General features: G+C 37.5%; 3 protein-coding genes and 1 long non-coding RNA gene across 6 annotated transcripts in view; 2 read left to right on the top strand and 2 right to left on the bottom strand.

The window, feature by feature from the left end:
• LOC139985116 (uncharacterized) overlaps positions 1–27945 on the top strand; it is a 364233-nt gene that overhangs the window by 19432 nt on the left and 316856 nt on the right. The window lies entirely within an intron of this gene.
• Positions 1–27945, top strand: part of LOC139985119 (uncharacterized) — a 409107-nt gene that overhangs the window by 133040 nt on the left and 248122 nt on the right. The window lies entirely within an intron of this gene.
• LOC139985148 (cAMP-responsive element-binding protein-like 2) overlaps positions 1–27945 on the bottom strand; it is a 246692-nt gene that overhangs the window by 157867 nt on the left and 60880 nt on the right. The gene's annotated exons all lie outside the window — the stretch shown is intronic.
• On the bottom strand, positions 422–18720 carry LOC139985158 (uncharacterized). 2 transcript variants are annotated; one of them, XR_011799319.1, is made up of 7 exons: positions 18197–18720; positions 16976–17145; positions 15278–15431; positions 13060–13159; positions 11633–11727; positions 2910–3015; positions 422–1554 (listed from the first exon to the last, which is right to left on the bottom strand). It is a non-coding gene; the product is annotated as an uncharacterized lncRNA (long non-coding RNA). The 2 variants fall into 2 exon arrangements; XR_011799320.1 differs by lacking the exon at positions 13060–13159 and having other exon boundaries at positions 18197–18719.

Genomic DNA, 27945 nt, shown 5'->3' with positions numbered 1-27945 from the left:
TTCATCATGTCTGTGATCATTTTTGTAACAGACATCGATGTATTTCCTTGTGTCTTATTATAAGTATGAACATTTATATAGCTGTATTCTCAGGGCAGCTTATATATTTTGTTCTATCTCTGTTTTTATTTTGGGTTTGCTGGACTGACATAGCTAACAGCACAGCACTAACATCATTATATTATATTTCAAAGCACATTTGTCTTTATTTTAAAGCTGCCCTTTAGGAATATGTTTAGCATCTGAGGTAATCAAAACAATTAGTTATTTACAACATTTGTAGTGCTAACTGATCAACTCCATGTTACCTCCCGAGAGTTTTGAAGCTCCCCCCCCCCCCCCCAATATAAAACAACTTTGGACAATTGCTGGAATTTTTCTACCAAATCTTCCACAGTATGCATCAGGAAATCAATGTAGAAAGCATATGTGCTTGAGTTTGCTGGAAATATCTCTGAAATGGCCAGTACTATTTAACTGAAGTGCAAATAATGTACATCTCAGACAGAACACATTAAGAGAATCCTTCAACACTATTGAATAATGGTTAAGAATGGAATCCTGAATTACTTTGGATTTTACTCTGAGGAAATGCATAGGATCCAGAAACTACATGCATGTCTTGTATTACTGACTGACAACAACATATGCACACATTACAGTAAACCAATTATAGACTTCCACTAGCAATCCCTTATTATATAGCTCATTGGCAAATGGCATAAAGACTAGATTATCTTCAGATTTAAATTTGACATCAATTTTCTTGAGTTTTGGAAGCACTGAGATGGGAAGGGTAGGAAAGGTAAGAATGGAAAAAGGAGAAACTGGGAGGAGCTTACAGGCTACCTTCAAGATAACTAACCCTATTCAAATAGCATACTCTAGTCTTGGGATATCAAAGTTGTTGATAACTTAAGTTAGAAGGTATATCTAACGTAACTACTGGACCAATGGAAGCCTTACTATGTACTGTGTACTGTAGTTTTGGCCAAGTTAAACTACTTGTGACAATATATTCTTTAGTACGTTACTGAGATAGGATAGTCCTCCTCATAATATAAACCAGACTTAGTGTGGGTATCATGGGTCTTGTTTTGTTTGAAGTGACTCTATTTAATAGTAAGGGTACATGAATTTATGAACTAAATTGAATTTTTAAAAGCCTGTCATACATTTTACTGCATGCCTATTTGCTCCCATTCATAAAGTTGACCCAGCATATTAACAATACAATGTATGGCATTCAGTGCTTAATATATGGTGTATGTATGTTATATTGAGGCCCTTATCTTCCCCTCTGGCCCTTAGGGAACTTGCTGATCAAGCAAGATTCAAAACAATTACTTTTCCCCAGGATTAGGCAGTAACAAAATCACATTCTACCCTGGCTCAAATCTAAATTATAACTACCTGTACAACCCAGCTTAACAGTCTTGCTATACACTTATTATGCACTTACCATTACTATCAGTATATTGTAAACCATTCTGTGCAACATCCGCATCATGTGACCCCCAAAGATCATCTCAAGACTGATTAATCCACATTTACCTAATGAGGAGGTAAGGACAAAAGGATTAGGTATCAGTTGTCACTAATTTTATATTGAGAATATCAGAACAAGATATGTTTGAATGTAAACAATAAAATCCATTGTTATTGAGTATGTCTTTTTAATATTTACTCCAGTTTTTCTATTGCTCACAAGCTAATGCTAAAATGACATTGTGTCACTGAAACAACTCAATAGACTGCAAATTCATTTCATTAAAAGGCACTTTTAGTATTTTCAAGTTGAACAGTTTTTGAAAATTTACCCATAAAAAAAAACAAGAGGTTACATTTAGTAACATGTTTGTAATCCTTTGGATTAGGCTAATTGAGCAGCACACTTTCTAGTTTGGTACTTTTAACATGATTGTTTTTTTGTTTTAACACCAAATCCCTAATTTTGTTACTTTGAAGTCAAGCAAAGTTAGGCCTAATTACTGGTCAGGATTGCTTTTGTCAAACAATCAGTTTACCAGTGTCAAGGTGAGGCTGTTTTAATACATAAATATTGTTGTCTTTGCTTCCAAAACCATCCCAATAACTTCATTTCCACCTTTGTCAATAGACAGCAACCTGCCCCCCCCCCTACACACACTTATAACAAAATTACTGAACTAAACAATAGCTTTAAGAACATAAAAATAATACAAAATGCATTAAGAATGTCAAATGACATAACATGCTGAATCCTACAAGAACTTGTCATATTGTGTTGTATGATCTTCTGTGATAGAATCATAAACTGTTGCTTGTCAATAATCAATACCTCTAATAATTATCCATGACAACTATTTAATATGATGCAATGGGTGGACCTTGTCATAAATTACATAATATCCACTCAAACCTGGGGACAGTGACAACAGAAAGCCGTCATTAGCATTAGATGCTCAAATTGGAATGAACTGTTTCATAATGAAACAATGGATGTCTAATGACCATTAACATTGGTCAGATTTCAAAGATTGGAGATGACCATGGCTATAATATAGAAATCACATCAGAATTTACTCCTCTTGAAACCTGCAGTTATGGTACACTTTGTAGAGATGATGCTACCATTAGAGAAACACTGAACCAAAGAGGTCTCACAGAATCTGTCAGTCTAAGACACAACCTTTAGAGGTATCTAAACTTAGATTGTTAATATGTTATGTCTTGTTTGGCAGTGATTTAAATTGAAGGGGGTTTTGGGGGGTAGGGAGTGCTGGATGAAGGACTTTCTGGTGGGGAAATGTCCCTTAAGGGATCATCTGACACATTATGGAGTAAGAATATCCACCTAAACACTTGCATTCGCATGGCAGAGGAGGGTGTGTAGGTAAGAATCAGGTGGTGGACCATACAATCATTACCCTGCTCATGTAAACTGTACACATTTCTTCCAAGAGCTGTACTACGGATATGAAACTGGTAAATCCCTAAAAAGGCTGATCTCAGGACTGAATAATTGAAGTTTACCTGATGATGAGAAAAACAAAATGCATTTGGTCATCAGTTGTAATGTTATTATTCATTTAAATTGTCATAACTAAGTCTGCTAGTAGCAGAATTCGGTCATGTAACATTGTCAAACACATAGAAATAACACAGCTAATATAAACATACGGTATGCTCATGTAGTTTCAAAATAAATTACAAAGTAAAATTAGTAAAAGGGCCATTCTCGGTCACGTGTGACGAAAAATGGCGAGATCTGCACTTTACCACTAAGTAACTACTTTTAGGTAAATAAAGTTGGGTTGATTGTAGTACTGAACTTAAGTATCAGGGATGAGACTGAGCCGGGGAAAAAATCTGAAATTTATCGATCGCTGTCCTGGGGGAGGGGTTTAAGGGGAGGGGGTGTCCCCCTCCCCTTTAGAAATTTTTTGTCAGGTAAGGAGGGCTTAGATGCAAAATGGTGGACTCTAGATGGAATCTATCACATCACGTAACTCGCCAAAAAAGTGTGGAATTTCTGCTTGTATAATTTATCCATTAGCTTTTTTGAACCAAAAAAAGGCTTTTTTGCTTGCTTTGTGCTACTTGATTCCACCACTGGTCAAATTCGGTGTTCCTTCCCTTAACAGTCCAGCATGTTCGGCAAAAAAAAAATAAATAAATAAATTAAATTAAATAAAAAATTAAATAAAAAATAAATAAAAATAATAAAAAACGAAAATGAAAAAAAAAAAAAAAAATCGGAAATCCGCGTTTCCGCGGAAGAGTCTCATGCCTGAAGTATGCACTAGGGGGACTCTTTTACAAAACCATATAGCTTAGCCAAAATCAGAACATTCATGTGCTGGGAGAGGTTATATAAAGGTCTTTTACGTGTGTGACGTGAAATGAAACTGGCTTTTTTGGACAAAAAAACATTGGCAAATTCCTCAGTTTCTAACAGGGCTGGATAAACCTAATTTCTCATGTTACTACCTTAATGTGTTTCCATTCTAACAAGACATTTCACCAAATATTTCACTTCTAAAAACTAGCATAATACTACATAAGCTAAAAAAAAATTTGGTCACGTATGTGACATTGTTGGGTCACGTGTATGACATTCTGAATTTTCATTCCATAGTATGCAATTTTGCAGTGCAAATGTTGACTCTAGTAATGACCACAGAACAGCACTGATTTGATATTCCATAGGAATTACTTTAAATCAGTTTTACTGCCATGATTTTTTTGGTCACGTGTGTGACATTGTTGGGTCACGTGTGTGACATTCTGCATTTTCATGGATGCTGCAATTTCATTGGATGAAGCTTTCCTCATTTGCATATAATGTTCACTGTTGTCATGCCATACACACATGACATAACAACAGTCCAAGTCCACAGTGCTGCTGCAATTTCATTGGATGAAGCTTTTCTCATTTGCATATATATACATATATAGTGCACACTGTACGCACTGGTTCACATTCATTTTCTATTCTGATATAGGGTTGGGTAGAGGATGTGGGTGGAAGTGGGTGGGTTACATGCATACCTGTAGACAATTTGAAGCAGAAGATAACCATACCAAATCATTAAGTATACCTCGAATGCATGTTTACGCAGTCTCTATGCAGTAAAAGTAAGTCACATACTGTATACAAATCTGCATAGTGCACTATGGGGAGGGTGTTGGGGGGTGTTGGAGGGAGTCAGAGTTTTAGACAGAACACCTTTAATTAAAAACATTTCAATAGTTTCTAATGTTGTTTAACATGGCCTCATTGAATAAAGATACAATGTTACCACTGTTTGCCCTCGCAAGCATGTTTCTGTAGAGCTAACGTACATGTTCAGTACAGTGTTATTTTACACCAAGCACTAAATAAATACACACTGTCCACAATCATGTACAGTACACACTGTACATGTATATGTACTGGTCATTCCATTCAATACTGTGCATATTTCAATGTCATTTTAAATATTTGCTATGTAGTGAATGCTTTTGCTAATTCAATAAATTAAAAGACTGTCAATAATTTAAAAGGACTGTTTAACCAGTACATACATGTACAGTGTTTACTGTACATGATTTTGGACAGTGTGTATTTAATGGTGCTTGGTGTAAAATAACACTGTACTGAACATGTACACACATATATAGTGCACACTGCATAGTGCATACTGTGCATATTTCAATGTCTTTTTAAATATTTGCAATGTAGTGTATGCTTAAATTGCTAATTCACTAAATTAAAAGACTTTTAATTATCTAAAAGGAATGTTTAACCAGTAGGCTACATATGTGCACAGTGTGTATACTGTACAGGGCCATTCCACGTCACGTAAATCACAAATCAGAGAGACATTTTACTGTACACTTGTTTTCAATCTCCAGTTCAGTGCAAGTCTAGAGTAAAGTCATATGCCTATCATTCCTGAACTTTGAATACCTACAATAAATTCTGTCACCACTGCAAAACGTTAATGCTTTCCCATTGCGAATTATAGCGCCCTCAACTTGTGTCACGTAAGTCACGCAGAGAAATGAAAAATTTCAACTTTTTGAAAGAAATCAATAAATCCTGTGAAGTATTGAGAAAAATCTGTTAAGTTGCCTATTACATCTGAAAAGGACACATTGAGGAATAACTTCAAGTTAAAATTTAATTGATATTCGTTTAATACCGGTATTCGTATGCAAATTAGCGACGTCACGTAAGTCACAAAAAAATTGTCACGTAAGTCACACGTGTGAAACTGCTCAGTTTCCTCTCACAGTTTCCAAAGATACAAGGTAACACAGGCTAAGGATATCTTTACAAGTTCATTATATTGAGATTGGGGGTAGGGGAGGGGTCTATTCCACATCAGTGTTTCCGCTAAGCCGCTATGACGAGATTTTGACGCAATGGCTTGCCGATTTGACGCACTGGCATTTGACGCACTGACGCAGAGAGAAAAAAGAGGGTTTCATTTTCTCCTGAATTTTATACAGTGTGAATAGAAAACAAATCGTTTCAAAAGGTTTGGTGTTCAGAACTTCAACTTGAAGTGAAGAAATTATTACTGTAAATTTATCGTCAGAAATGTTAAATTAACGATCGTTAACTTTACCGTAGCGCTGTTTTTCTATACAGTCACGTAGATTAAGCTCGATTGTTGTAAAGCTAAATCATATATTCGTAACGTGCACGTGCACTGTTGCATTGCCTACACCACGATGGTTCGCAATACCAGTGTACTAAATAAAATATCTGTATAGCCTACCTTACATTACATTGCAACAGGGTCAGAAATAAGCGGGGGCGACAGGCGATTCGCCCTAGCAAGTGCTAAAAAAAGCCCTCCGAAAGCACAATTGCGAGGGCGAAAAGAAATATAAGAAAATCGCCCTCGTAATATCAGGTCTCTGTGTAAATTTAATTGTGACTTGCATTTTGCTTTAGCTAGGGTTTGCAGTAGCAGCGCGAATCGCACAAACAGTTCTCACAATCCCGCATCACATTTGATCAGATTTGAAGCAGTGCGGAAGGGTCGCGCACAATCACCATGAACTTCTCGCGCAGTCACTTGCAATTACGGCCTCCACTTAGCAATTTCAGTACTAGCGACAATAACCACATGGTAGCCTAACTTCAAACTAAGTCAACATGGAACTCTAACCTAGCCATCTGTTTATTCGCTAAAGTTGTGTCGCAAATAAAAAATAAAAATATCCAAGAAAAACTGCAATCTTTGACAACATGTTAGCCTAACAACCACACTAAGTCAATGGGAAATGTAGCCTAACCATCGGTTTGCAAAAACAAAACAAAAAAGAAAACAATATAGGCTACTTTGCGTAGCTTTGTTTACATACTTTCCTTGCTGCTTTCGTCGCGCGCAAGGTAGCCAAACACTTCACGTAGTCAACGGGAAAATCTAGCCTAAGCATCTCTTTAAATTGTGACGCAGTTAGCTAGAACAAAAATAGCCATGAAATACTGCAACCTTCGACCACATGTTAGCCTAACAACCACACTAAGTCAATAGGAAATGTATCCTAACCATCGGTTTGCAAAAAAAAAAAAAAAAATGCTGGAAATCGGCAGTTGTTTGGTAGGTATGTGCTATGTCTTAGAGAGGGAATGTTGTATTTTACGTACACAGTTGCTGTGGCCATGGATTGAAGGTTTTAACTTCGATTACTTTTCAGTGGTATAATGGTTTCGTATTTGGTGGTTGGTGATATTATCCACACACGAAAAAATACATGAGGAAAGGGCACCTTCAGTAGAAGTAAACCTGTGTTTTCTATTTCAGTTGATGGGTTTTTGGTTTTTCGTCATATTTTCGGTGGATCGACGTTATTTGCTAAACGATCGCAAATTTTGGAAATTAAACTTTCAATGAATTTGCTATACGGTCGCAGCTAACTAGGAAGAGGGTAATCGTGCTTACTTGATCCTGATGAATGCTTACAACCTTTTCCGTAAACAGCATATTGAACTTTGGAAAAGCGCCCCTTAAACCTTAAAAAAGCCCTCGTAATTACATTAAGGGGGGGGGGGCGTTTTTAACTTTTCATTTTCCAAAATAGCCCCCCAGAGCCAAATCTAAATTCCTACCCTGCATTGCAAGTGGTGCACTATATTTGAGCCAAATTTAGCTTGTAAAAATAAAGCGTAATATGCAACGAACTAATTTGTTATTATTTAGCAATCATCGTTTAAATAAAGCTCAGGGTTCCAAGCCTCAATTTAAAATCAGACATTGGATTGGCCGATGTTTAGTACACAGGGGCGTAGCCAGTATGTAGCACTGTAGGCCCGGGCCTACACTTTGTTGGCCAAGTTTTTTTTATTTTTTATTAAAACACCCATAACTCAAATCCATAAGCTTGCTGGACGAGTTTTAGAGTCTAGGCAGGAAAAACTATTGAAATGAACGTAGCAAGAATACGGCTAAATTAGGTGACCTATTCTTCTGTCATCTAGGCTGTCAACACTCTACCTGCCGAAAAAGACTAGGATCCGATCTTGTCAGTTTTTTAACATCTAGTTAGGAACCCGTTTATGCAGATAATATTTCAGTTGAGAAACATTCCACAGTCAAATAAGCCTATCGTTTATTAACAGACTTTATAGAGCTGCAGCACTTTGTTGCCTGTTGTTACTGGCTTACTCTGTACATGTACCTTGCTAATTTTAAATACATTATGTAGTATTGAATTACGTACTATTTTAACTCGTTTGTTTTGGGGTTTAAAAGTGATATTGAATGAGGTGTCTCAAGTTACCAAGAGGCCAGGGAACCAGAATGAACACTCGGGAAGGGCCGTTTCCGGCCATCGGGGGGGTTTGTAAAACCAAAAATTTTCTTGTACGCTCCGCGCCAACCGATGGTGGCGCTCCACTCAGATAGTCGTGCCTACAACTTTGAAAATCCTGGCTACAAATACTAATACTGTCGGCAAAATTTAACATCGTGAAAATCACAAAACATTGACCGATGTGTTTTTAGTTCAATAAAGTAACTTTTCCCCTCGGTGAGTCAAATATTCAGATATTAGCCATTTTGACTCAATGGGAAATTTCTTAGAGGAAACACTGTTCCACATAAAAATAGAATCTAAGTGTTCACTTGTACATAAAAAGTCCTACAGACTAGTTTTGCGAAATATCTCAGTTTAAGTGCTACAGTAGCTAAATAGTTTCTTAATTAGGAGTAAACAAGTTTCTCTAGACTAGTTAATACAGAATACTTCTAATGTATTTGCATTTCTAAATTTTTGGTTATAATTTTAAGCTTTTTGGTAACATTTTAGTCACTTTTGGGAATTTGGATTAAAAAATTAATCCATGGATATAAATCCATGTGGTAAAGGCAGAAGGTGGCAAGATGTGGAAAACCACATAAATACTGAAAGAGATCCACTAATGTCAGTTACTTATGTTGTAGTTCCAGCTCTGACCTCTCATATTAAGGTAGATGACTGAGTTGTTGTAAAATAAGATGATGTACTGTACCCAGGAAAGGTTACAAATATGGTGCCTTCAACCACCACAACATGGAAATGGCCTCTTTTGGTAGATAAAATCTCCAACTAGCCCGAAAACATTATTAAAACAAATTTCACCCCCTGAAGCACCTTGTGCAGTTCAGGGGTAGACTGCAATTCACATTTAAAGAACTTAAAGTCTCAATATGGGTTTGCTGATGAAATTCATAAAACAAAGTTCCGAAGCAGATTCAATGTTTCTTAACTTCTAAATGCACTCTCACCAGGGGGGTTTAATGGAGAAAAACTTTCGCAATCAAACAAAAGAAATTTATTTTCTGTTGCCCGTATGGCGCGAACGATTTACTGTAAAATCACTGCAACCGCCCATATCAGCACGTTAATTACACAAATGTAACCTACTTTACTTATACTCTTATCGTCCACTATTTTTACCCAATTAACAGAGGAAATTCTTGAAAATACCTGTTTATTCATTGCAATGGAATGAAATGATACAATTTTGCAAGCTACATCAGTAAGACCGACAGAAAGATACTATTCAAAAGAACGAATCTACCACAGGAGAGCCACGAAAGTGAAAGTAGACCTAGGCATAACCGTTGTTAAAAAAACAGAGAGATTTGATTGGCGCATGATCTGTCGGCCGGGTTTGCACATTTTGATTGAATTTTGTAGAATCTATGGACTTGTTAAGAAATCTGTTGTTTATTGACATATAAATAAATAAAAATAATGAATATTGATATGGAAACAGCATAGAAGGGTAACATTTTCACTGAGCTTTCAGTGCAGTTAGCTGGAAAAGTTGAAGATTAAATTTGGCAAACACGTCATGAGACTTTAAGGTAACAAGTAATATTGTTCTAAGATTGAGATGTTTGATCCTTTTTTTGCAATTCACTTATGTAACCTTTCAATTTTACTTCACATTATAAATGTTGTTCCTGCATTTTAAAACTGAGTAGGTATCTTTGATAAATAGGAAGGTGTTATGATAAACCTGTTATTGTATAGAAGACATCAAAACTGTGTGAAAGTGTTGAGAGTAAACTTGTCACGTAAGTTACACTTCCCTTTGTGACTTACGTGACGTCACGTAAGTCACACACTTCCGGAGTCCCTAAATTTTTTAAAGCTTGTTACATAGATCAAAAGTTGTGGTTTTACAGATCAACCTTTATAGCTACCTTTACAATTGTAGCTCACTTTGCTCTCACACACTATATATTATTGGAGGTAAACATTCCCTTCTATTTTTGTCACGTAAGTCACAGCCAGAGTGTGGCATTTTTAACATAATCACAAATGTTAAATTGTGTTATTAGATAAATAAGCAGACTGCATTTAACTGCCACATTAAAAGAAAGCTTGGACTTTCCTTTCATTAAAGGATTTCTTCTACTTTCAATTATTGTTTGATAATTCACTGTGAATTTGCCTTTAGTTTGAGATCGATACTAATTGCTATAATCCAAGATTGAGAAATCAGAAGAAGAAAACTTTAACCGTTTATGAAAATCTAACCTACTTACTTTACATTAAACACAAAGAGAGACAACTTAAAACCCTTTCTGATTTTTCCATGTTGGGACCACTTGGTGTGGAATGGCCCGGCAGCATATATATATTGTTCTATTTCTGTTTCTATTTTGGGGTTTGTTGGACTGACAGAGCTAACAGCACAGGACTAATATCATTATTCAAAGCACCTCAGCTGCTTTTTAAGAATATGTTTAGTATCTGAGCTAATCAATACAATTAGTTATTTACAACAGTTGTAGTGGTAACTGATGTTACATCCAAAGAGTTTGAAGCCCCCCTTTCCCCTTCCCCTTGCCAATAAAACAACTTTTAACAATTGCTGGAAGTTTTCTACCAAATTTTTGAGCTATCTGCAACAGAAAATAGATGTAGAAAGCACATGTGCTTGAGTTTGATGGAAATATCTCTTGAATGGCCAGTACTATAGCTGAAGTGCAAATAATGTACATCTTTAGACTAAACACATTAAGAGAATCTATCAACACTATTAAACAATGGGTAAGAATGGAAATTATATACCTCATTGGAAAATGGCATAAAGACTAGATTATCTCCAGATTTAAATTTGATATCAATTTTCTTGAGTTTTAGATGCACTGAGAGGGGTAGGTAGGAATTTATGTTAGAATGGAAAGGGAGAAATGGTTCCAGTTAGTGATTGTACATTTTATTAACAAAGACTTAATTGTTACATATGTTACATTAAGCAAGTGGAAGCACATACTGTAGGCTTCATAGTAAATAACACTGACTCACTTCCTGATGCAGTATACATGATTAATATTAAATTATTTATAAATTTCTTAGCCTCAGCAAATCTTGTGTTTATATCAAAAGGATATAATGTCAAGTAGGTACATTACTACATTTTTGTGGAAGTAAGGCTGGTAATACATAGGAGTGTGGCAACATTGTAAAGACTGAGTACTACCTTATCTTCACTTAGACCCTTAGGGAGTTTGTTGATCAAGCAAGTTTCAAAACAATTACTGTTCCTCCAGGATTAGGCAGTAACAAAGTCATTTTCTACCCAGACTCAAATCTTATTATAACTACAGCCCAGCTAGTTACCAGTCTTGCTATACAATAATTATACACTTACCATTACCATCAGCTATATATTGTCAACCATTCTGTGCAAGATCCGCATTAGGTGACCCCCAAAGATCATCTCAAGACTGATTAATCCACATTTACCTAACGAGGAGATAAAGACAAAGACAATAAGAATCAGTTGTCACTTATTGTATATTGAGAATATCAGAACTAGATATGCTTTAATGCAAACAATAAAACCTTTGTTATTGAGTGTGTCTTTTTAATATTTACTCAACAGTTATTCCATTGCTCACAGATACACAAGCTACTGTAATGCTGTAATGATTCTGTGTCCCTGAACTCTATAATTGCAAGTTCAGTCAATTTATTGAAAATTTATCTATAAACAAAATAATAGGCTAAAATTTGTAACATGTTTGCATTCCTTTGGATTAGACTAAATTGATCAGCATACTATCAAGTTTGGTACTTTTAGCGTTATTTGGTGCAGCAGGCCAATGAAGTTGTTCATCTTTGTATGAACACCAAATAGCCAAGTTAGGTATAGTAACTGGTCTGGATTACTTTTGTCAAACATTGGGTATACAAGTGTGAAGCAGAGGCTGCTCTATTATATAAATTGTGTTGTTTTTGCTTCACAACTTTCCCAGTAACTTTATTTCCAACCTTGCCAATAGACAGCAACCTGATGCAACTCCCCCCCCCTTCCCTACCCAAACACACTCTTATAACAGAATTACTGAATTACACTAACTTTAACAACATAAAAAGAATGCAAATGCATTAAGGATTTCAGATGACATAACATGCTGAATCCTACAAGAACTTGTCATATTGTGTTGTATGATCTTTTGTGATAGAATCATAAACTGTTGCTTGTCATAGTGCAATACTCAATACCTATCATTATCCATGACAACTATTTAATATGATGGGATGGGTGGACCTTGTCATAAATTACATAATATCCACTCAACCTAGAGACTGTGACAATAGAAAGCCTTCATTAGCAGCATATGTTCACACAGGAAATGAAACTGTTTCATCATGAAACAATGGATGTCTAATGACCATTTAAATTGGTCAGATTTGAAATATTAGAGATGTACAGTACTTGGCATCAGAATTTCATCCTCTTGAAACCTACAATTATGATTCAATTTGCTACAGTTAGAGAAACACTGAACAAAAGAGGTCAAACAGGATCCCTGTGTTTAAGACACAACGTTTAGCAGTATTCTAACTACTGTAGATTGTTCATATGTTATGTCTTGTTTTGCAGTGATTGGAATAAATGGGGGTTGGGGAGGGGGGGTGCTGGATGATAGACTTTCCGTTGGGGAAATTTCCCTTTAGGGATCATCTGATACATCATGGAGTAAAAATATCCAATTAAACACTTGTATTCTCATGGAAGAGGGGGATGGGTGGGTGGGGTAAGAATCAGGTGGTTGACCATACAATAATTACCCTGCTCGTGAAAACTGTACACATTTCTTCCAACAGCTGTAATCCGGATATGGTAAATCCCTCAAAAGGCTGATCTCAGGACTGAATAATTTCAGTTTACCTGATGATGAGAAAAAACAAAATGCATTTGGTCATCAGTTATTAAGTTATTATTAATGTAAATTATAATCACCCGGTCTGCAAGTAGAAGCATTCTATCATGTAACATTGTCAAACACAGAACACTCTATTATAAACATACAGTATGGTATGCTACTGTAGTTTCAAAATAAAATGCTTAGTTATAATTATAATAACAATGTAAAGAAACTAATACAACTAAAATACAAATCTATAGACTGTACAAGTTGAGTTCAAGGTCTCACAATGCTTCCCACAGTGTATAATCAGCTCACCTAATACCAAACTAATTGAAATATAAAGAAACATTAATTTGAAATTGAGACAAGCATTGAATCTTCAATACAAACTTTAAGCAATACCATTAGCAATCCATAGTCTGGTTTATATTCAATTGAGAAACAAGAGTTTTAACAGAGGCACCCTGAAAAAAATGGAGCCTGAAGAAAACATGATGAAGGATTCCTACAAATCCTGGGGGGCTGGAGCCCCCCCCCCCCAACCAAATATTTTTGTGAAAAATCGTGCAATATGGTGATAACTTTTCGGGCCACCTACTGTAAGAAAAGTTAAAAATAGTTTTTCAATGGTTAAACGTGTATCATTAATATTGTAACAACTTCCCCCAAAATTCTAACCAAATTGGAAGGGTAATAACACGGCAAATGATTGTATGTAAATGGCATGTGATGTAATTACCGATGCATGTCTATATCACGGTACATTCACATGTTGAACGCACGCATTTGGTTATATTTTCGCGCAAGTCTTTGCACCCCCCCCCCCCCACAAATCAAAGTGGGCTCCTACGCCTATGAGTGTACTGTCTATAAGTTGATGAAATTATAGGATTTCTGAAATGATGACATTGTACTTTAATTGATTGAGTTAAAGTACATATTTTACTATCTTCAGATGTATACTGGTATTTCATAACACTTTGTTCTGTGCAGTCCTGGTGTGAGAGGGTGGGGGTTGGGTGATGGCTGCAGTTGTCAGCTAAGTGCCCGGTGAAATGTGTGATAAAGAATGATATACTTTAACTTTGGATAAACAAAGACTTAAACAAAGTGGATCTGGTGACACAATTGTGCATGGAACTGTGCCTGGCTCTCAATGTCTCTGGTTTTGAGTACACCTTATTTGAATAATGTTTCTTTAGCCTCACAGGATATGATTGTGGATCTTAGAACTGGTGTGCGACAGTTAATTAGTAGTTTGGAGAACAATATCAAAGAATTAAAATGGAGAAGCAAACCCAGCCATCATCTTCAGCTGATATGATAGACATCTTTGAGATGAATATCAAAGGTGGAGGTGGTTTGCATTGTACTGTCCAATTACGTTTTGAATCATATTTTTCTAACATTTAAGCAAGTGCTTGAAACAGTCAACTCTACTGTACTACAGTAAATAAACATCATAACAAACAAAGTACAAAGTTCAGATTATATCCATAGTTGCGTGACCTATGTGTGACCTAACTAAATTAATCAAGGTTTTTTTGTTTGATGGAGTGTTCATTACAAATACCTCTAACACACGTTTAGCTCAGCAATACAGACTGAGTTGACTCCTTTAATGTTTCTACATCATTATAGAATATCTAAAATGGTATTTCAAGTTTTTGTTTTAATCTGAAGAAAATAAGTATATACTGCACCTAAACAGAAGACATATTTGTAGGTAACCCAAACTACTTTCATAGAAACCAACAAGTTGTCTTCCAGTCTTACCATTCTGGGAGTGTCAGGAGTTCTTAGAAGACTTTATTCATTTGAGTCTCAGGAGGCAATTTTTATTTCAGTTTGGCAAATGGTAAAATGTACCAGAGGATGTTTATGAAGCTTTTGTGTCATGGCAAGCTCATTACAAACATACCAAGTACTGGATTAATCCAGCAAGAATCCGATCATGTTAATGTCCTTACTAGGGATTAATTCTGTCAGTTGTATTTTGAGTGGATGAGTTAAAACTTTATATAAAATTCTTTTAGTGAGAGTGAATGGAGATAAAAAGGGTATTCCTTGATCTGCAATGCTATCCATAAAATCTACCAGAGGTTCTTGAAACATTACTATCACTGTTCTACACTAACCATTACTGTGATTACCATCACATGGAGGAAATATCAGATGATGAACCATTCATTGTCCTTGTCAGCTCAGTACGAACACTTCCATCAAAAACTGGTAACTACAGGTGGAGTAGGTGATCCCCTAATAGCTCGCTTCAGGATAATTCTAGTTAACCTAATGAAGAAAAAGAAAATGATGTTAATGACATTTAAGTTCTACTGATAGTAGATATTGATAATGTCAACAGAAATAGATATGTGTATGTCTCTAGCTCACTACCCTGTATACATGGACATTCACAGAAAAAAAAATCCAGAGTCCAGGAAAGTACACTTCAGATTCCAATAACCAGGTAAGTGTAAAAACAACTACTGTAACCGGTAAACCATCAAACTTGAACCGGATTGTCCATTGTTTAGTGGAAGTGGCATATAAAGGTGTGGTGCAGTGATGTAAATGAGCTCCCAAAGGAGAGTCAAACCTCACACAAAGCCAACCATGCATGGTGTGGTCTTTAGTGAGAAATTTGTGAAATTTCGCACCTTGTTTCCTATTGAGGACAGAATGTCTTTTTAATTTCCACTCATCAGGAGATACCTGTACTGTAATTGTATCTAATTTAGTGTGTCAGCTTTGGTGGATGGGTGTTTTTATATCATTTTTCTTCATTTAATGGCACCAGGCCCCTGGAGACTGCATTGTCTACATTGACCTAGTTACACCACTCTCTGGGGGTCTCTTTCCAGACTTTAGATCACCAAAGGTTTATAGAGTACCCTGTTCAGCTTGTCAATAGCTATCCAATATGGTCAGTTCTTTCCACAAATTTGGCAGATGAAAACACTTGTAACCTCAAAATTTTGAGTTGAAGTAGTTATGAGATAAAAAAGGCAATAATTGTGAAATTTGGGGACAACGATTTTCCCACTTATGTCCCTATTAAGCCACCGTATTCAAGTGGGTGAAGTTAGTTCAATTTTGAGACCAATTAGACTTTTTAAAACCAACTACAGTGACTGGCTCAGCAAGTGACAATTCTGTATTGGCAGCCGTATATACTCAGATTAGTAGATGGTATTTCCAATTGTGTTCTCTGTTTATAGTGGCTGGACTTACAAGAGTACTGCAAAGCTCTCCAAATCTTTAGTATTTTCACATAGTTTTTAAAACTGCCAGCAAATTAAAGCACATGTGGACATGTCAGGAATAGAAGCACTTAATCTGATTTTACTCTGTTGAATGTATATCTGAGCCCTAGCTGGGTGCTTCAGAAGAGCCCTGTAACATCTCTGAGACTTCTTATGCTCTTGTACTAAGTTTAAAGCATGTATTTACATGTTAGAGAGAAAAATATAAATTATATGAAGTATAAATCTAAGCCCTGGTGGGAGTCCCTGGGGACTCCAGCTGAGGCATTTTTACTTTTCAGATATTTTATGTTCTCTGATAGTGATTTTGAAGCCCTAGTGTAGCCCATGGAGGGGGGGGGGTGGCAAGTGCTCACCACCCTAATGGATGCCAGTGCTTGTATAACCTTGAATGCCCTCTAAATGTGTTTATTTTAAACAGCATTTAGCTCTCAAATATGCAAGGAAGAAATGTTATCATGACATGATAGTGATAAATAGTGGCAGGGGAAATTCCCTTCCTTAACCATGCTTACTAGCCAGCGGTTTGGTGAATCAAGTCACAACAAACCAGATTTACTTCATTCTTACCATTCCTATGGAACTCTGTGCATCAAGAAGTGTAGGATACCAAAACAAGTTTGATAGGTTCATATCCTGCTCTCCTCTAACCAGTACGGTCTGTGTCTTCATATTCACTAGAGGGTTTCTTCCTACGGTTGAATGATTACATCATGGAGCCGTTCGAGCCTCAGTGACATCTAAATCAAAAGTGAAACACTAAATCAAAATCAAATTAGTTGTTCAGAAATTTCAGACAACTTCAGAAACAAAAGGATACTCACAACAAAGAAAAACCAATGGTAGCAGTTCCACTTTGATCTTTTTAATTTAGTGATTATACAGTATTTTAGTTTTGTTTCTGAAGCTATTATGAAAGTTTTTAGGAACTTTTGCATTCAGATAGCAACGTGACACTACATCAGTCTCTGTGGGCAATCAACTTCACATGTTAGCTGTAAAAGACTCCTACACTTTTAGTAAGTAAATTATGTAAAAGTAGGTAAAAGTGATATTGAAGCTGAAGATACGTCAATAGGAAATGAGCATTATCATCACAAACCCTGGAAATTATGGATATGTTCCAATAATGGGTTGTCTTGGACCAGTAAGGGTGGTGTAAAGCACTGCAGTATTTTGAGAGGGGTGCTATAGCCCCTTCTGAGTATTTTCGTGACACAAACTACATAATGCTTGTTTATGATATGGAATATGGAATCTCAATCTCTGGAAAACCTTGCATTTCATTTGACCTTTACTCACTGGCAGGTTAGCACTTAAATCCACAATATCCCAGGAGAGGAAACAACTCAAGAGTACTGTACTTGAAGAGTAGGTTTTTATAACTAAATTTGACTAAAACCTTTCGGACAGTTGGGTAATCTCGCAAGTGTAGAACACTACTTCAATAAACTAATATGATCCCAAGTTTTCTGAGCGAGGAAAACCTCCCAGGCTTCAACTTGTAAGCAACTAACACTGTAACAGGCTAGCATCACCATATTTCAGCAATTCCTACATTGTGCTGAGCCTAGGTCACGCTTTCTGCTGTCATTTCGGCAGTATTGAATATTGTAACTAAAACCTTTGGCCTACTAGGCCTAAGTTAGGCTGCACTTTTCTTATATGACTAGAGAAGACCTAAGCCATAACTTCAACGTTATGATGTCCCTGTCCTTCTACAAAAGTTGTAGTACATAGCCTAACACTAACTGTAACAATACAAAACTTGAAAGGAGCACAAGACATTACGTGGGGTTTCTTCCTTGACAATTGCAATATTCTAGGTCTGTTTCTTTCTGTATGTTCACCATCTGGAATGTATTGCAATATCTTCACATTTAGTAAGCCAATACTGTTGCTTCGGGGAATCACACCAAACAAACAGGTAAATACAACCATACAGTAACAACCGTTCTTGAAACGCTGCTTTACACTGTGTCGTTGGTTGTTTAGATTTTGAAAAGGAGACTTGTTCAAGTCGTTTCCATTGGCCACGAGGGAAATTCCCCTCTTTTTGAGATAAATGATCACGCTTCTAATTCAAATAATAGCAATTTACAACAAAATGGCAAATTCGTTAGATCTAAAAACGATGACTTCAACGATATGCTGCAAAATGTCAATTTATCATTTGCACCTCGAAAATTTTCTGGTAATGATGCGTTCATAGAATCCTATACAGCAGCTTGAACGTGTTTACGTGTTATGGGTCGTATAGGTTTTATGGAAAAGATAAAAATAGTCTAATTAAGTTATTACACTGCAACTCACCAAATCACAATTTAGACGGCCTCTTGACTATTCACGACATATTTTTATTAAATAATAATGATATTTTATATATATAAAAAGGGGTCCAACACAAAATATATAATGAAAACGTAATATGCAAATAATGAAAACAAATATGATGGTCGTGTCTTTCCAGTAAAGCAAAGATAAGAGGCTAGTGTAAGTTCCGAGAAAAAACGAGTACTGTATCGACTGGCGAAATCTATCGTGATAGTATTGAGTCACTACAAGTGTCATCAAGACAGCAATATAATCAGACATCTTACGCATTTTCCGGATATTGTTTTACTGCAAGCTTGGAAAAAAAAAACTAAAAACTTTTGAAATGACGAGATGAAAGTATTTTGGTATTTCAACATTAATCAGAAAATTTCCAAATTATTCACTTGAATAGAAAGGGAGGGGGCAACGTTACATTCTGCTCAGAAGAAGGTCACTGCTGCGGGTGTACACCACTCCCCGCCCCACCCCCCATGGGGGGCGATTTGTTTCAAATATTGGGGGACATTGATTTGCTTGGGTGCAGGCGCGTAGCAACTTTCATCCCCAAAAATTGTTCGCACGCTTCGTGATATTTTGTATATCTATATCTATTTTTATATATATATATATATATATATATATATATATATATATATATATATATATATATATATATATATATATATATATATATATATATATATATATATATATATATATATATATATATATATATATATATATATATATATATATATATATATATATATATATACTGGTTGCTACAGCCCTGTTTTCCTTTTTTATCGGCAAACCAAATTTCATTACGGGTGCGGTCCGTCTAATTCATTTCGAAAAAAAGTAAAAACTACTTTCTGAAAAGTGAAAGCCTGTGACATTTTTTGGTGATATTTAGTAACAAATTGTGACACGGATGGACAGGTGCGTAGCGAGGAATTTGCCAAAGGAGTGGCGAACCTTTTAGGCAAACTATAAGCGTGTTGGCGCGAGGTGTAAACGAACAGTTTGGCCGAAAATGCCTCCCAGATCGCTGGAAATGGCACTTCCTAGGCCTTGTAAGTTGCATCTATTTTTTTTTTGAAATTACTAGCGATATCATAAAAAATACAAAAAATATTCTCAAGGGGTCGTCCCCTTCGCCCCCGCACCCCTTGGTTACGCGCCTGCGGTTAGAAATCTTGTAGGAAACAGGCCAAATGGAAACCCAGTGAACCCATATCGATGTGGATCATATATATGATTGTACGTACTTACACTCATACACAAGAGATGTACAGACATTATGATAATAATCCTGAGAGACAACTTGCTGTACGGTCACAGGTCAAAGAAACGATCACGAAGTGTCATTTACCTCATGCAGCGTGTGTTGGATGAAGTTTTAGCCGCCGCCTGGTATGATTTGGATAAATAATCTCACACATTAGTTTCTATTTATAGCCACAAAAAAAAAACGATGCCACCAAATATTGGGGGGATATTAGAAACTATATCCCCCACCTAAAATATTGGGGGACATTTCACCCGCCCCCATGATCGCCGCCCATGCCCCCCCCCCCTCTTACGACTTTACAAAAACATTGTTCATAGGCAAAACTGCATGGTGTATGGAGCCAATTTTAGACCTAATTGGTAGTCTTATTATGCCTCGGAGTGCACCAATTACCATCAATGTTCAAAAAGAATTCAGGAGACGGGGCTACTGAGATTTGCATTCAAGAAGCCAACGACCACATGTACCTCCGTTTTAAATTCTTCTTTCCACTCTGGCCTTTCCATAAAAGTGTAGGCTCTACCTAAGTCAGATCTGCCCCCCCCCCTTGAAATCCTATATTAAAAATGGGGTCGATATAAGAGGGGTCTCATTCTCCTAGTCCTGCGAACCGATTTCAAGTAGTAGATAACCTATACATCTGCTATTAAAATGTGGTACATAGCTACATGTAGGTAACGTGATATAATGCGCACCTCTTTTTGTCAGGCGTTATTGTATATAGGAATAATAACTGGTTGGGCAACATGGCCACCCAACGGCTATTTATCGAATAACTGTATTTTCTGATTTTTCATGCAATTATGCAATAGTGGTTTTAACATCGGTCAGTTCAGTTTTCACACTTCACACTAGTTTTCTTTAGCACAACCTTAAGTGTAGACATTCAACTACTCCACAGCAACACCATCAAAACCATCGAATCCACTTAAAATAGTGTGATCATAAAGGTTCATTCCCCTTTCTAAAATGATCGGGAGAATTTTGGAATGTGAACCCACGTTACTGGGTACTAAAACATACAGGAGAGTCGATCTGTTTACAGGATTGGAGAGGCAAACTTACCGATACAGTCCCCCAATGTATGCACATGCACGAAACAGAAATATACACAAATTAGCCACACGATGTACCTCCTCCTATATGTTCTACACCCTTCCCCATCTCTATGTAGACAGGTGCGTATCCAGGGGGGGCGTTGGGGGCGCGCGCCCCCCGGGTAAGAAAAAGAGGAGAGAAAAAAAAGAGAAGAAAAAAGGAAAAAAGAGGGGAAAAAAGAGGAGGAGGAGAGGAAGGAAGGGAAAAGAAAAAGAAGAAAGAGAGAAAAAGGAGAAAAGGAGGGAGTAAAAGAAAAACGCAAAGACACCGGGGAGAGAAAGAGGAACAGTGACATCATTACAGCGCTGAAGGGTAGCCAGTGACGGATCAATGATTTCGTAAAAGTGTGACTCACCTTACCCCTTACACCGACAACTCCATTTTTTGACGTTTCCATTTTCCTCTCTCACTAATGATCTATATATGTACTATATATGGTCTATCATAACGTAGAATTGTGCTATGAAACCAACTGTGGCTGGTCTCGAACTCGACCGTGTCGTCGGGGAACATGACGCATTTTGGGATGGGGGCGACCGCCCGCCCCCCCCCCCCCCCCATTCAGCAACCTCTTTTTTAAATGATATCGCTAAGTAATTTCAAAATAGAAAGTGCTTAGAGGCAACTTACAAGGCCTGGGAAGTGTCATTTCCAGCGATCTGGGAGACATTTTCGGCCAAAATTTGCTTGTACGCTTCGCGCTAACAAATGGTCCTGGGTAGTGCCATTTCCAGCGATCTGGGAGGCATTTTCGGCCAAAATTTTCTTGTACGCTTCGCGCCAACCTATGGTGGCGCTACGCTTAGATAATTTGCCTACAGGCTTCGCCCCTCCCTTGGCAAATTCCTCGCTACGCGCCTGTTCGAATTTGTAACGCAAACAGCAGATATCACATCATATCAGTGAGCATGAAAATGGCGTTCCAGGATGAAAAGCCTCAAAACTGTCCGACTGGCCTGAAAAAATAACCAAAAATTTTCGCGCGCGAAGCGCGCGCGTTCAACGTGTTCATGTCAATATCATATAAGCAAGCATCGGTTATTACATCGCATGCCATCATGTACCGTACGGTCAGTTAAAATTGCGCAGTATTTCGCGGGATGCTAATGTAAACAACGACATGTCTCATGTAGATGTATAAAAAGCATGGAGGTCCAATTATGTCAAAACTCTCTTTTACATTAGTAATGGCGAATTAGGGGCTGCACCCCCGCCGCGCAGTGGCGGAGCGTCCATACGGTCGGGGTGGATGCCCCCCCCCCCCCCCCGACGGACTCAAATGGACTGCTGGCGCCTTTTTCAGCTCTTTACCACTTTTTACTTATTCTAGATTATTAACTTTTTTATTGTGCTCTCATCTACTTACTGACATTTGTCACATTTTGTTGCTGTAATTTCGCGATGACACCTTATTCTTCGTTTATCTGCAAATTAGCCAGGCCCGGAAAGGGTCATTTCCGGCGATCTAGGGAGTATCTTTATTCAAAAATTTTATGTACGCTACGCGCCAACCAGTGGTGGCGCTCCGCTTAGATAGTGTCGAAAGCGCTCCTACAGACCATTCTCGCCACTCCTGACCAATACCCCAAGCTCCGCCACTGCCGCCGCGCCTCCTACGCCTATGTGTGTAGTGTTCGCTCTCGGAAATATCTGCTATTTTTTCTTTTCCTTCAACCAAGTTTGATAATAGCCGTTATAAGAGGTTTTAATATTTCTACACCAATAATTTAACTGTGTCTGAATTTTCGAAAATTTCTGACCAACATTCTGCATCACACTTCCCTTTACTCGTGCAATTTTGACCGGTCTGTTAGGGGTTGAAGGAAGTTTTTCAATATTGGTTGTCCGTAGATGAAATTTTGTACAACATTATGGGTATGTTTTCAAGTGAGTTTATTCACGAGAAATGTGAATTTTCAAATTCTGAACAAATATGGGGCTTAAAACCTTCAAAAGTGGGGCTGACGGGTATTGTGGGCCGCGACGTAGAATCACATACAAAAGCAAAGACCCACAGGAGATGCCATCAAGTCGAACATGATGTGTGCCGGGTTGACAAACTTCAAAAAGGTTATGGATGGAAAAACAAACTATTAAGAAATACCTGGTTCTCAGGCAAAAAGTGTACATCTGGTTGGTCATTTCAAGCCCGAGAAGTGCCGTTTCCGGTGATCTGGGGGGGTTTCAAAACAAGAAATTTTCTTGTACGCTGCGCGCCAACCGATGGTGGCGCTCCGCTTAGATAGTAATTCGCGCCCCCCGGGTTTGAAAATCCTGGATACGCGCCTGGTAGACATGTGACAAATCACTTCATTGGCGTACGAAGGGATAACAAAATGAATGGGTTGGGTAGGGGGTCGGGAGGGCAACCCAATTAAGCAAACAATGCACATTTTGTCATTACTGTGCCCCACATGGAAGTTCGAAGACATATATACTGGGTTACACACTGACACTTGATTGAGTCTAGTTAAGGGGTTTCCCTTCAAACGTCCTAACTTTACTTTTAATGCTTGGATTACATGTTGACCTCACTTATGATACATACGCTACCTTCTATTTGGTTCGTGTTTACGTTATCCACGATTCGTGAGCCGTTCTATTGAAATCAGAATTCGTTTCGTGGAATGGGTAGGCCTACACTAAAAGCAACTTCACGACGCGAGTCTTGAGTGAATATACGCAAAACAGTATAGTGTGATAGATTTCCGTCACTGCACTGTGTACAGAGTTTAATGCTTGGATTACATGTTGACCTCACTTATGATACATACGCTACCTTCTATTTGGTTCGTGTTTACGTTATCCACGATTCGTGAGCCGTTCTATTGAAATCAGAATTCGTTTCGTGGAATGGGTAGGCCTACACTAAAAGCAACTTCACGACGCGAGTCTTGAGTAAATATACGCAAAACAGTAGAGTGTATAGTATGATATATTTCCGTCACTGCACTGTGTACAGAGTTATAATACATATAGGCCTACAGCGCATGTGTGATGTACCCTGTACGAAACTTTCACTGTGCGAAGTTATCGATAAATGCCTTCACAGAAAACTTCGATCAAAGTAAATCATACAATACTAGTGTGCTAAATATGTCTAAACCAATTCCAAACATATCTAAATATATGTACGGAAAGCTTCGGGTAATTTTGAACGGGTATATCTTCGTTGCAACAAATGGATGCAGAACCTCGAAGTGAAGGTTTCTATGGTGATGACGTAACTTTACCGACCAATCATGAACGACTATTTACGCACATTTGCAAACCTGTTTGGGAAAAAAATTTCGCGGCCGGGGCGCCCCTCCTTTCGACCACCCTGCCGTTTCAACCCCATTTTTACCCCCAGTCCCCCCTCCTTCATACGTCCTTCTACTTCCCTACTCGCCAACTCCGTAGTAGATCCGTGCTTTGACCATGCAGCGATTCAAACAACTCTTCAAAAATCCCAGTACCTACAGTGTGCATATCTCTCGCTAAATTCCAGTTCACTGTACTACTGAATGTACATGCCGGTTCGAGCTTCATTTTCAACTACACATGCGCAAATCCTTAAAATCTGATCCAACATTTATGCTGGCTTTTTGCAAGCAATCATCTACACGAAAATTACAGTAGGTCTATGTGAATAATTTTTTACGCAATGTAGATTTAAAAAAAAATCAGTTCAATGTTCTAAAGTACAGTAGTTTACACACGAATGTTGCGCCAAAATAACATTTACTGAAGCACTAGGTTAATTGGACTGCGAAAAATTGTTGCAACAGAAACTATTGATGGTTAGAATGCACATTTTACAGGGTACATTAGCAACTGTTAATACAGAGAGAAGAAACATACTGTGAGCTGAAATATCCTGTTCAGGATCAGAGAAGTTAGCTTCCCACAAAATGCATAGATTGTCTCCACTCATTAACATTTTCTGATCAAAACAATGATTCAAATATTACGAAGCCTCTTCGATCGTTGTCAAAAGGTATACGTACTGTATGTGACAAGGCCTAACGTTATGATATTGGAGTGCACAAACATGATAGCCTATACCGCAAAAGACTTCACAATCTCTGTACAGGGGAAAGTAAGTTGCAAGTAATTGTTGTTAAACAACATACTCCGTGTTCACTGAGCATTACATGTGCAAGAATTTTCACAGACAATGGATGGGGACTTATAACCAATCAAATCACGGGAAATTTGGAAAAGCATCATTGGCTATTTTCAGCATGAAAATCTCCGTAATGGGGTGTTGTTAACCCTGTACCTTGCGGTTGATTGTTATGATATATTTATTTTCAAATAAATTCAATGATCTGTTGGAGTAGGGGAACTTTTGCTTCTTGTCAGAAGAAGTTGTGGTTTTGAAAAGAAATAATGTTCATTCCAAAATGTGTTTTGACAGTTTTGTTATGTTTTCCGTTGACCTTATTGTGAGTGTGTATACTTGGGGTTTGTTTCTCAAAAAAAAAGTTTGCGTCCACAGGACGCAAGCAATTTGGAGACTTTGCGTCCCTGGCCAAAACATTGCGTCCCGGACGCAGAATCCTGCGTTCGTAACAATGCTGCATATTGTAACGAATTTTTCCTTTAACAACATTTTTGTATTTTACCAAACTCTTAGCAATCATAATGAATAAAAATATGCTAACACAACGGTTCAAGGTTTGACACCCTCCCTATACCCCTACCACCAGCCCGGTTAATTCATATCGGCCCCATGCCAGATCTGTGTGTGGTCGATCTATAATGGTTATTGCCAGAAAATAATACAATTTTAAACGATATGACCAAAAAATATCGGATTGCTGAAAAAGAGGTAAAACGAGTGTTGTAAAATCCCCACATGTCACACCACAATCCCTATATTTTTGGTCTATTTGCTTGTAGGTTAAGTCACCAGTATAGAGACACTTAGTGTAGACTTCTGCAAATGTTTGCGATGACACTGTCCATTTACCGTGTCAGGGGCAACGGAGCCATGAAAGAGGGGTGGGTGGGGTAGGGGTGGGGGATTGATTGGGCACATACGTTGCCACTATCCCGATAACCCTTGAATGTGGCCTCCGTTTTTTAATGGAAATTACTAGTTGCGACTTCGTAATTAAAAGTGCTCTCTTGTTGTTGTTTCTTTGTAACAAGTGCTGTCATGTCTAAAACATTGCTATAAAAAATAATAATAATGATAAAACATGCAGTTCAAAAGTACCGGTATAAAGAAACTTTTTGTTGAAAACATTCAAATATTTTAACGCACACAGTATTCCTTTTGAGAGGTTTAACATAATTTCAGAGGTTAGTGGTTTCTTGCGTTAAATCAAAGTCACATGCTCCACTGCCCCTCAGTGTTTGTGCTTCCATGAAACCATAACAACTCCCTGATGAAACAGTTCTTTTGCGAATCAACGAAGATCGCGTTGGCGTAGTTCTTAATAAAATATAAACAGGAAGTTGTAGCAATGCCTTGGTATGAAAGAAGTCTGATATATGGGACACATGGAGTTCTTCATGGAGAACATCGTTGAATAGGAAGATTCGATTGTGTACTGGTTAAGGAAATTCTTATCAACTCCACAAACAAATTATATAACTTTGTATAATTTGATCAATGACAAAAAACAATGCGTGCAATGTGATAATATTATTGAAGGGTGATAATGAATAAATACTTAAATAATAAGGAATCTTGGTATATCTGCCTTGTTCATGTAATTGCAACAATTTGTGTTTACTTTTTTACTAAAATCACCCGGTGTTTAGCCCAGTAAAGAATGCTGCTATGTCCTCGACCCTCCTATACCCCTCTCCATTCCATTCTTTCTCCGTTTCAGTACAAGTGTTTACAGGTTTGTCATCCCGCCATTACACTTTATCACTTTAGTTATGTCAAAGACGTAGTGTTTGTATTACGCGCCGATAATTTCTTGCCGTACAAGCAAAGCGCCATCAGTCGGATGGGTGGCTTCAGTATATGTCGCATGACGTCATTCTCCCTACTTCAATTCTATGATCCATTCTTATTTATTTTTCGTGGGATCGTTGAAACACAAGACTTGTGATTATAATTAATTCCGATCAGAATGATCAATCAGATTTGATTTATTTCCTTGTTATTTGCTGTTTACTTTGTTACCTTCATTAATTTGATAAACAATAAACCTGACTAGGAGGACATTCCTCTACGTCTTCAACATCTTACACGATGATTACTCTACTTCTCTCCATAGGTTTAGGCGGTACGATCTACCAGACACTATTCCGGTTGGATCCATTCCATCATCCGTGAAGTCAAGAAACTTGAAAGGTATTGTCACAATGACGTCATATCAGACAAATTTCAAATTTCTTACATTTATTTAAAGGCTTTACTAACCAGCCAACTATGTGAATTTCTGTTGACATGTAAAGTGTTGTTGATTCACATACAAGAGAGTTATGGATCAGCAACACATGATTGCCATTTTAAATGAAGAAGACACTCACAACAGAGTCTTGTGACAGTAAACAACAAATCGAATAATAGAAATGTAACAACACTTCATATTGCTAAGCTTGGTTGATGTAAGAGATAAGTCTTATACCTTACATGTCCATGTTTCGAGATCACTGCCCTATAAGATGTTTTTGAGAGTAGCAATCAAATCAACTGATGCTTTAAATCTCTTTCTGAAAGGAAGTGGTATCACACACTTTGGGAAACTTAATTACACAGCGGCAATTATTGTGTAAGGTTTTGAAGTAATGCTGTGCCCCTATAGGAGTCTATCAACCCCCTACCACCCCCCCCCCCCCCGCACAAACACACACATTTAAACAAATCCACACCTCCGCTTAA

The sequence above is a fragment of the Apostichopus japonicus genome, chromosome 17 (assembly GCF_037975245.1).
Source record: "Apostichopus japonicus isolate 1M-3 chromosome 17, ASM3797524v1, whole genome shotgun sequence".
Lineage (NCBI taxonomy): Eukaryota > Metazoa > Echinodermata > Holothuroidea > Aspidochirotida > Stichopodidae > Apostichopus > Apostichopus japonicus.
The sequence above is the reverse complement of the archived record's forward strand: the minus strand, read 5'-3'. Positions and strand labels throughout refer to the sequence as shown.